The sequence below is a fragment of the Pieris rapae genome, chromosome 18 (genome assembly GCF_905147795.1).
Source record: "Pieris rapae chromosome 18, ilPieRapa1.1, whole genome shotgun sequence".
Lineage (NCBI taxonomy): Eukaryota > Metazoa > Arthropoda > Insecta > Lepidoptera > Pieridae > Pieris > Pieris rapae.
In genome coordinates, this window is record NC_059526.1 from 126,847 (window position 1) to 138,900 (window position 12,054).

Here is a 12,054-nt window from a genome sequence, read left to right on the forward strand (position 1 = left end):
GGCAATTTGTCTGCTCTTTAATTAAGTTGTAGTTCACATTACAATTATTGTCCCTCATGAGTGACAATTCGGTATAATAATCGTGTGTCTGTGGAGAAAACAGGGTCGTAATTATAGACACTGTCTGTTTCGCAGCGACGCGACGCCCTTTATGCGTTCGAGTCCGTACGCACGTAGTAAGTATCGTAATTCAGTTTCGCGCAAGTGTTTCCGACACAAAAGTTGTAAGGCGGGAGTCGGATAACGTGCCTTCGACAAGACATCCTCCCGGAAAACTTTTCAAATAGCAGTAGTTATTTAGTTATTATATAATTATTAAACAAATAACTGATTATTCGTTTTTTATTATTCTTTTCCTTTTACTAATTCTTCGGTTATGTTTTTAACTGATTTTCAGATGATAATGTTATATAATATATAGTTAAATTCAGTCTTATATTTCTGGAGATACTGACGTTTGTCACATAAAATAAAAAATACGTTGTCTTGCTCTCGCAAATGCTTCATTTATTTATTTATTTATCACTACATTTTTCTATCTTAACAGTATTTACTAATACCATAGAATTCCAAAATCCCACACCAACTATTCTAGATAAAAACATTAAAAAATTAAACTTATATTCCTAAATCTATCTATCCATAACTAACAATATAGCTATTCATGTGTGTATGTGTGTGTGTTTAACGTCTAATTTACCATAATCTATAGGAGTTTGCTCCAAACTAAATATATTATAGAGGGTGAATAAAAAGAAGGTGAGAGTAGCTGAATGACAATGAGGTCAGTGTAAAAGTTTTAATAACCCCGGGAACCTTGAAACTCGCCTAATGAGACTCGTAAGATTCTCGAATGTTCTTATAGACATTTAAGTTGCTGTTCAGTAAGTAGTAGGTAAGAAATGTATGTATCTGCTATTAGGGCTGAATTTATATAAATTTAAATTTTAAAGATAATTCTATAAAATAAAGTCTGGGACGTTAAACCAGACTGTAACTTATAAGAAGACAAGATCTTCTATTCTTACTAAGCAAGAGTAGATGTACCGTACTTTCATCTTTAAACCACTCACAATCTTTTGACTTTTCACAGTTCTTCTGTGTCTTTTGTGGACTTGAACCATTGTTTTATGAAAGCTTAGTAAAAAGCAAAAAGGCGAATGACATCAATTCGGAGATTAGCAGCAAAACGACCTTAACTCGGGGTATAAAGCTCGTCACAGATTACATTAGGAGCGGTTGGTCTGCTGCCAACTTGCACTATCTCGCGGGTGAAGCTAAAAACTTTAATTTTCGCATTTGGCTTAATTGTCGCTTTTGTGTGTTAACTTCGAGTACACACATGCTATTCCTATTGAAGCGTGTTCTATACTCATAGTGTGGGTATAACTTTGGCGTTTGTAGTTAGCTTAAATGTTTATGGTATACCAGGCGAATTCAAGAAACTGCACTGAATGCACGAAACCTTCGATTAGGAAAAATCTAAAGGTTTTTGGACGTAGGTACTCTACGTCCTACAGCAATGTTAATTTTTTGTCAAGTGAAATAGGCTCGTTTTAATAAGAGCAACATATATGTAAGAAGTATACTTTATGTATACTTATATATAAGAAGAGGTTGGTTTTTATTTAAAGAAATTAAAAATGTCAAAAAACAGTTTTTTTACTTTCTTAGGGTCGTTAAAATTATCAACGACAGTAGCATATAGTCAGACTTAATTTAAAAACTCTCTCAAATGATTCCTTTCTGCAACCGATAGCGAATAATCAGTTTTCGGAGGAGGAACAGCCTTTTATAATTTTGATCAGAATTTTTTCTGCCGCCAAAAAGATTCTTTATAAACGTGAACCCGAATGGAAATAATCTAATTTGCAAAAGTCGGTTTTTGTTTTGCCGAATCCAATATAACGGTTGAATAAGTTGATAAAACGATACCCGTTCGAATCTTATATTCATGGGACAGTCGCGCAGAGAAGCGGCCTTTCCCCGGGGGTGCGAGGGGGGCACATCTCACACTTTGTATGCTGAGTATACTTTGAGAGTTAAGCGATCGTTGACTTCGAGACATGTGTGGCGAATGCTTTTTTGAAAAGTCACTTTTTCTGCCGGAAAAAATAAGTTAATTTAAAAGCGGTGCGTGAACTATTTTGACCTGTTCAGTCAATCGATTGTTCGCTTAATTAAGCGCGAATGTGTAATTAGCATACGCAACACAATATTTTACAAATTAAACTTTCCGAAGTTGTCATTAACTAAGTACCTATTGTTTATATTAATATACAGTATGTATTATATTTAAACAAGTAATAAAAATTGCACGCACTTGATTAATTAACAACCGAATAATAGGGTTTAGTATCCGTTCTATAAACATCGGAGCCGAGATTCAATTCAACCCTTGAGGTGTAGGATTTCTACCCTTTTGTGGTTTGACGGCAGGTAGGTATGGTTTGTATGTGTGTGTGTTTGCGGAGCCGAGATATGTCAAGTGAACAATGGTGATACAAGAACGAATATGTAATGGCAGGTGATTTACTATTACTCATAATTATGAAATGACACGGTATAATATTTTGAGCATTAGTATTTGTCCACTACAAATTAAGGAAACATAAGCTGGTATGTGGCTGAGAGTGGCACAATGCAGACAATATTGGCGGAGTTTGCAGTAGATTTTACCAAAAAGGGCACAAGGATATCCAGGAATTAATTTATTATAGAAACACGTGTTTAAGTATAAAAGTATCTGAAATAAAAGGTTGTACTATTTTTATTATTGCACACTTTCTTACATTAGTTTTGTTCGTTGTCAGTTGTTGATATGTCAGTTAAAATTTGATTCACTTGATGCCTGGATTAGGTAAATTTATTTGATAAATATCGGAATAATAAGAAGTGATTTCAGAAGTTGTAAACTTGGAGAGGGGTTTCAATCTCGTCATAGTCACGTTGAAACAAATACAGTTGCGGGATACAAATCGCTTAAATATCTAATTCTGAATTTAAAATGCCCTATAACTCTATAGAATGTGATCATCTAAAAAAATATTTCATTTACAACAATACATTCATTCACATTCATTTTTTTTGTTAATGGGCGTTTGTTATTAAAATATTATGTTTTAGTTGTCAATGATTCAATCCCATTAACTATTCAGTACGGCCTATTAGAAAAATGACTTTATCGCTTTCCCCACCGATGAAAAGGTAGGTATAGATATAGATATCATATAAAATTTTCTTCTTCTTATCATCTAAGCTTTGCAACCCAATAGGTCTCCACGACGCTCGAGTAAATCCCCATTTAGCATCGTGGGCTTCCCTACCATCAGAAACATACATATTTTAGTACAAAACACTGAAATCATTATGTGTCAGCGAAGTTTAATACAAATTAACTATCAAAATTTTGTTATATTTTATTGTCGTTTGTTACTGTTCATAACATTCTGTGCCCTCCCTCCCCCTCTCCCGTCAACTTATTGAAATTTGAAACTTTATTTGTACAAATTAATCGTCCCATTTATTATTTATTAAGGAGCAAAGTTTCATACAATTTTAACTCTTAAAAGTTTCCCTAAAGATTCAGTAGTATATAAATATATCAAGGACAATACTAAGAAATAAATAATATATTACAAGTCTCACAATAATAATGGCTCGTTATATGAATTATGAATGTAAAAACTGATGCTTCTCAAGAGGAACATAATAATGCCAAAATCGGCTGACAATATCGATTGTTAACAAATCTAATTACGATTGTGTAGGATCGCAATTAGATCGGGAATTTGTGTCGGCTAATTTGTCATGGCAGGGCGCGGTTAGGCTGATCATACACGATGCGCTTGGTAGTACTGACACGCAACACCACTAAATTATTATCAGAAGTTATAAATCTAATGTTTTATCTGTATTTAGGATTCAGTATTGTTTGATGGTTGAGACGATTGAGACGATAATTGATAAATGATTTTAATTTTTCCCTTATTTTTTTTTATTCATAGCCTATGCAAATACTATGTAATACATATATAATAATTACAATATACAACGAAGATTACCTAGGTATCCATAATTTGCATGTTGATGTGTGTGTACTCATAGTGACAGATGTGCGTTTTATGTATTGTCTTACAAAATCTCTTTGATTTACTTATTTATTTCAAAATATTCGTTTGCAGATAATACAGACTAAATTGAAACTCAATTATCTACTATTTATTATAATGATTTAAATGTCGTTTCTAATTTGTGTATTTATTATATTTATTTAAAATCTCACAACTGTAGAATACTTTAGAATTCTTAACCTACATTGTGATGATGATAATAATTTAAAAATATTAAAAGAAATGTAAAAAGTTTGGTCCCCTTAGCAGTGAGAGAACCTTTAATGCTAGCATTATGTCCTACCAGCTCTGGGGTCAGCAGTACTGTCTACCAACTGCACTGGAACGCTACGGCCCAAGCATATTATCGTCTGTACTTATATCGGATGGCAAATAAAAGCTTGGTGTTAGAACACCCTATCCACGCGACACCGCCCCATTGTTTTATGGGAATCTTGACAGGAAATGAATCGTCGGAGGCGGCTTCCTGTCGATCGGGTCTGTGTTTTGGTCTACCAATTAATTTATTAGATTAACGACATTTGTTCGGGAGTAGAAGTACCCCGCCGTACAAAATCAAATTCTTAGTCATTTTTAACTACGAAGATATATTGATATATTAATGGAGTTTCTTAGCCACTTATACTAATTCTGATCATTGAACCTTTATGGAACTGAACTAGGACTGTAATGTTATTATTTAGTTATAGAATAAATGTAAACATTTAATTTTGTTTCAGGAGTAAAATTTAAATTTGCCAAACTTCTTAAAATTTAAATTCGAACGTGCTACATTAAATGGCGTTGTTTCACGCTTTCTAGAACTCATTGAGTAGACGTTTGAAAATACTCGCTTTTCTTAATAATTTCACTGATATTTTGAAAGTAATGACAGACGGACACGTGTAATTTGTCGATGTACGTAATTACGAAGCAACAATACATGGGAATGGACAGACGCTGCATTTATTATTTAATTCCGCCACGTAGAAAACAAAATGAATAGGAATTTGTGGAATTAACATAATACAATTGCATGTGAAATGGCCACGATTTTAATGCTTTTGCAAAATGGACAAACGCTCGTCGATTTAACGAATCCTATGTATATTAAACTAAAATCAAAGGGTTTTACAATTTGCTTCAAGATACAATATAATATGACATGTTATATGGCTTCGTTTTGTATTAAAATCATAGTGCTAAGTATATTCTTTAATGTAAGTCGGCAAGAAGTTTACTACCCAAAGTGTCTACTTACCACAGTCAGTTCGTCGACATACACAGAATAATAATAAAAGTATAGGAATTCTAAACTGAATTCACCGTAATACGACCAACTAAACTAGTACGACGAATAAACGGATTACGGTTTAGTTTACGGAAAATAATAATGTTTTGCGAATGCGGCACTTTTCATAAAGGTGAGAAATGCACCATATGTCGTCAACTACACTTGAATTTATTAACTTAACAAATCATACACTTCCGATTTCTTTGTTTCTTTGTCTTTCATTATTCACAGGAAAATAAGTAGTCTGATACATAAGGCACTCATCACTATTTAAGCAATTCTACTTATTTAGACATGTAAGCAGACTTTTCTTTGAAAATAACAGTAGGCTCAACAGTTTTTTATAACAAATAAGAATCAAACAGCGTGACCACATCGCGTGTTAGCGTTGAACAAATTACTGTCAAATTAATTCCACTAGACAAATAAAGCCAACGTTTGCCTAACTATCTAGCCCTCGGCATCTGCCACCGCACCTGGTCAAGATTTTATAGTTTAAAATATAACCATATTTTACTTCTGAATAAATGGTTTTATTCTAGTAGGACCCATAAATTAAGTAAAGCCACAAGACGGCGATGTGCGAAAGCTCTGAGTTAAACAAAGTAATATAGTGTGTGTCGTTACGGAGGCTCCCTCCGCGCGGAAAATGAAAACTAAATAAAAGCGGCTTCTCAAATATTGGCGAACATCTGCTATCAAAACTTTACGCGAACCGATCTCTTCGAGGTACGGATACTGGATGTGATTACTTTATGTCGACTTTATTACCATTTTTAGACAAAATATTAGTTTATGACAAAACGAATCAGATAACGTATAAAAATGTCGACTGGCGACTTAATCATGACCGATTTTGTCACTTGGTGCAGGTTAAAAATTATAAACACTAATTAAAATCGATACTACCACTCATTTCCTATGGAAAAATAATTGTTGAAAAGATGCGTTCATACCTTTAGGTCACTTCCATTTTGATTAGGTCCACGTGCTTTGGTCGTCTGGGGCCTATCGTACAGTTATTGCTTCTCAGAGTTGGACGATTTTTTTTTCATATATATTCTGTCGGTTACGAGCTGTTATATTGAGCCTCTGTGACAGACTATTTTCATGAAATTCCTCCTATATCAAGGTTATGTACTTATGAATATTGAATCATTGATCTGGTAAAAGTTGTTTATTCGGTACAGGCTTTAAAACCTACACTGCCTTTAAGTAGAAAATCATTGAGTACGAGCAAAATATCTTATGATACAAAATGTACGCATAAAAACAGTTTCGGGCAATAATTGAATAAATAAATCCACGCGTATCAAAAATATTAACTGCGTATTATCAGCCAATAATTCATTTATCCCACATTAACTTATTATACGGAATAGTTAATTCAAATGAGTAGAAATTATACAAATTATTCACATAACAGAGATATTCAGTAACAACGAGGCTGTAATCTGCAAAACAATGACCACATAGCCGGCGGTAGTTTATTTCATAATAAGGGGCTTTTCACAACAAAAAAAAATGCTCTACTTCTCGTTACAGTTCCAACCGAATTCCTAATACCCAGGAAATTTTGGGGCTTTTAAATACTTTATCAGTTTTTATTTATCGCAAGGAATACGGCTTTGTAATAATTTGCGACTTAATAAAGATTTTGATATATTATATACTTTGTATTTTTTGTTTAAATGTACTGTATAAATCATATATCCTAGAAATTATTGTTAATAAAATCGATGACAAGTAGTCAGCTGTCAGCCGAAAATGGTGGATAAATCTATTCATTATTAGATCGCGGCACGTGCGCCTCACTCCCCTATTTTTATACCCCATGAATTATTCTTATAATGCCTCCGTTTTTACTAAATTGATTGAATAATAAAGTAACAATATTGGTACGTATTGCTCATAGCAATTGGTGATATCGTCCGCCATTTTGTATTTTTTCGCTGTTGTATTTGTTATACATTGTAGTGTTTTGACTTTATACTTTGTATTTCATTTATTTTTTTATTGTTAATTAACAATTTAAACGTTTGTTTTGTCGGGAAGAATGCACGGGATAAGCCAAGAAAAAAATCTAAATGAATATTCACATGGTATATGTATCCGCAATCAAAGCTAAGTTAATGAAGCTCTGTGCGAAAATAGCAACACAACTTTTAATAATTATAATAATCAAATGTCACACCTTCGTAAATTGCTACACTAATGATACAGGGGGATGAGGGGGGAGGGAGATTTTATTAACCATCGTGCCGAAATGTTATTAAATGTGATGAATTTCATTATCCTTGTATGTGTTCAATTCACAGTTTTTGGACATAGCAACAAACAGTTGAAATACAAAATAATATGGTATCGTGGCGGTATGTATCTATAAGCTAAGTATTTATAATAAAGGTAAAATAATAAGGTTACATTTATTTCTAATAACTTTCACAATCTAGGTCTATTAGGCGTAAGTTTCACCTGCAAACGGAATACGATATGAATCTCGTCACTCAGATTGAGTGCTTATAAATATCTTATTGTTTTGTTTGAAGTAAACATGGGCTGATAATGAATTAAGAGATCAGATTTTAAAGAGAGAAATGTTCCTCCATTTTAATAGGTTAATTAAATATTGCTTTGTACCTTTTTACTTTAATAACTTCCCTCTGATAATTTGTATTCCAAAGTATGTGATCTGAATGTATGGTGTAGGTAAAGTACCACTAGCAATTCTCTGAAATGTCTTCAACGCATTTTATATTCTCGATATGATTCAGATCAATGTGAAATTAAGCAGCCGAAATCTCGGCCTACATCTGCCGATGAAAGTGGAACAATGCGCGGGGAATGCGGGTTCGGTGCAACACACATGTCGTAATGAAATATAAACAATGCCGAATAGAGGTCTTAGTTGATTTAGGGTCTGCAAACATATAATAGTGGAGTGGCTGCGACCCCTAGATTAGGATAAAGGGGATAAAAGGGTACGTTTTGTTGACCTTGCGCTCGGGGGTATTAGCTGCACAATATATTGCATCACCACAGTCGATGCAACAGAACAAAAGTAGGAAATTTATTTCGTTTCTACGCGTCATGGTTATTTGCAAGGTATGTTCTTACAAAACTGTTTACTGAGTTTAAACCGAAAGGTTTGACTGAAGACTGTTCTAATTACTAAAATATATATTGCATAGATTACCAGTCTATTGGTGGCAGGGTATTATTCTTGTCTGCAAATTGCGTAGACTGTGACAATACAGCATCGTGGAGGCAAATCGGCGGCAATTTGTTGCGGTAGCGATTTTTACGGATCGAGCGAAATCGGGATTGATTTATAGGAATAAGCTTATTGCTGTTTTAGCTTTAACAATTTCTACAAATATTGGCACGAATTTACTCGACTGCGATCGGCTTTTGTGGTTTATTGGTAATACGTAGCAAATTTCACTTATTGAATAGGTATTTATATAAATTAATTCGTTTCGTTTCTAATTGGCGATTTACAAAGATACGTTTGTGATGATTACACAGTGATGGCAGATTCTTTTATTCTCTGTAAAGCTAATATGAGCCTAATGCTAATCTTCTAAAATAGTTGCAGTGATGCTGTAGGCCGGAGAGTGGTCAGATGATAGCCCGATGGATGCCGCAATCTCAGTAATTGACTGACATTCGGAACGCAATATGAATTGAACTACGGCATGGAATGAATGTTAGTTTATAATACAAGAGATTTACTGTTTCTCTTTAACCCAGAAAACGTTCCGATGTTTTATTTTAAGGATAACCTTCAGACGACAACTCACTTATATACACCTAAAAACAATCTCGATTGAATCACAGTAAAACGAGAACAATACAGTATTGACATCTGTGTAGTAGGTATCCAGTAACTACATTATTAAAATCACGATTATGGAGCGTACCGCGTAATTTTCATTGAAATTTAAAATGAGAAAATAAAAGTATAGTGTAGTGAATAAACTGGTAGCGTATCGGTGGCTACTGACACTCGCCATATCGAGAACAATAAAAAATGCTCCCATTGTTGTTTAAAATCATTGCTCTTGGGAATTGCATGTAAAATTTTATTACACGAAAAGCAACGCTATAATATTAATTTATTTCTATAAAAATGTGTCTGAATAGGTGAAGTTAAACTTAAAATATCTTTATATATGGATTCTCGAGACAGTGTAGAAGTCTTAATCTATCGATGAGCTCGTGTCGGTTGAGAACACCACTTAACGAACGATACTAATTCGTTATTTATATAATATAAAATGAGCCATGATAGTTTTCAAAGAGTGAAAATATCACTCTCAAAGCGATACTTTATAAAGCATTTCAAGTTAGAATTTCCGGGTGGAAGTTGGAATTCGCCACTAGTTGTGTTTATTTAGCGCTGCTTCGTCGTGTTGAAGTGAGTCAGTTAAAAGGATTTCGTACTCGCGTCCAATCACGGTCGGAGCCAGTCCGGAGGCTGAGCTACGTTTGAGTGAGGCCTCGACTGGCGCTAGTTATCAGTCCATGGGAGTGAGATGGTTGATAATATTCACCCAAAATCTTATCTAAATATCCGTTCAAATGTTCACAGTAAGAAAAGTGCACTAATCACACTATACAAGAAAACAGTAATCTTAAAAATGTCGCAATGTGTTTTTTCACTAAAATTATTTATGAATAATTAAATTAAATTTAGATTTGTTTAATATTCTTACACACTTGAAGTTTTGTCAAAAATACTGGGACGTCTAACTGCCCCGTTGAAAGGCGGCTCTAAATGTCTGTCAAGAGACGAAATGCGATTTGGCGACTGAATCCTCTCGCCGGATTGACTATTGTTTGAGCGTTAATGAGATGCGCTTTCCTCCCCTCACCCCCCTTGTCGCCCCTTGCCCCCGTCCCGCCGCACTATAAACAAAACTCACCGTTCGCGTATCAAAGCGAAAGCTAATGAATTCTGCCCTATTCTCTGCGATTCGTTTCATTCGAGTTTCTATTTCGATTTTGTTTTGCTCCTACAATGTTTGTGCACTACTTACGAAAGACAATAAGGAGCAGATGCCGATGATTGCAGTTTATTCTCATTTCGTTCTCATTAAGGACACAGTGTTGATCGTGTAGCGATCTCCTTAACTTCACTTTCCTAATAGATTTTTAGCTAATTAGACTATAATATATAATAATAAATATTACCAAAAGAGTAAACATTACTATAGCCTGTCAAGTACGTGAGAATATTTCAAATAATGTTTGGTAGACGGGTATAGCTAATAGTGATATGTTGTGTTGTCTTAATCGGTTACGCGATTTAAATGCAGCTGTCTTGTTAGAAATGTTAAGAGATTTTTACCAGAATATTGTCACGTCGCGATCGTGATTTTCGTGATGTCATAAAAAGCATCTTTACAACCGACGAAGAGCTGTTTCGTTCTTTTTACTACTGAACAAACATCTATATCGAATATCGTTAAATTTGTTTGAGATCCACACAATATCGTATAAATTGTAACGTTCAAGTTAGCAGGTATCAAACAAAGGTGATGAGGTATTCTTATAGGTTCTGTGATTCTTTTTAAAATTATTTTAAATACCTATATTAGCCAATACAGTCTTTACACGAGTATAATTAGTTTGTCAGATCGATCTCATTGCAAATCCAGCTTCTAAAGCATATCTATTGAACAGTGCATTATGACGTCATCAATAATTCATGTAGTTCGCTTTAATTAAGGCTAATTAATTCAATTTATCGAACCCTCACGCATGGGAGACCTATTGGGTCACGTGACTCTGTTCGTTCGAGCATACGTTTATGTCTCCATATTACTGCCATCTAAATTGGCTATAGTGGCGTAGCTCTACGACGTAGTATCGCCTGCTACGTAGGTCTTTCTATTTAGCCAGTTGGATGTTATTAATTACAGTCAAAATCTGTTATAACGACATCGATATCTTCTCATATATTTTAGATTCTAGATCTAAAATTCAAAAATATTATTGGTAATGCCGCTGAAATTAATTCGAAATTTTTAGTGCAAAAGCGGGCTATAAGAGCGATCTGTGGGTTGTCCCCATGGGAGTCAGTTCGAAGGAAGTTTAAGGAATTACATATTTTGACTTTGGCAAGTCAATGTCAATCATGAGAAACAAAAAATGTTCGAAGCTTAACATAAATTGTAGAAAATTCCCCAAAATAAATGAACCCCCTGAAAAACCCTTGGACATCTTGTTTTCCCCTAAACTTGTACAAGTTGGCATCATTGTCGATCACGTCGAACGATAAAACACCACGTTCCGTTCTAGCAAGTTATCGGACCGTTAAAAACCGTATGCCGGAGTAGTGGAGATGCACATAAGTACTGTTGTGAGTTTCTAAATCGGATCGCTAATTAACATTTGCTGGACCGGAGCAGTGGAGAAACTGTCTTAGGCGTGAGATATATATATATATATATATATATTACATATTTTTGCAAATTGGCTTCAGGTAAAATTGACTGTCCTCAGATACTTAGTAAGGTGTGCCTCCGTGTGTATAATAGGACGCTAAAAAAGATGCACAGATTGTACACTCCTAAAGTTAACACCAATTACAGAGGGAACAGCTTTATGGTTAGGGCGGCGAATAAGTTTAACAGTTTAACT

General features: G+C 34.3%; 1 protein-coding gene across 1 annotated transcript in view; it reads left to right on the forward strand.

Annotated features, from left to right (window-relative positions):
• Positions 1-12,054, forward strand: part of LOC110999595 — a 170,559-nt gene that overhangs the window by 91,080 nt on the left and 67,425 nt on the right. The window lies entirely within an intron of this gene.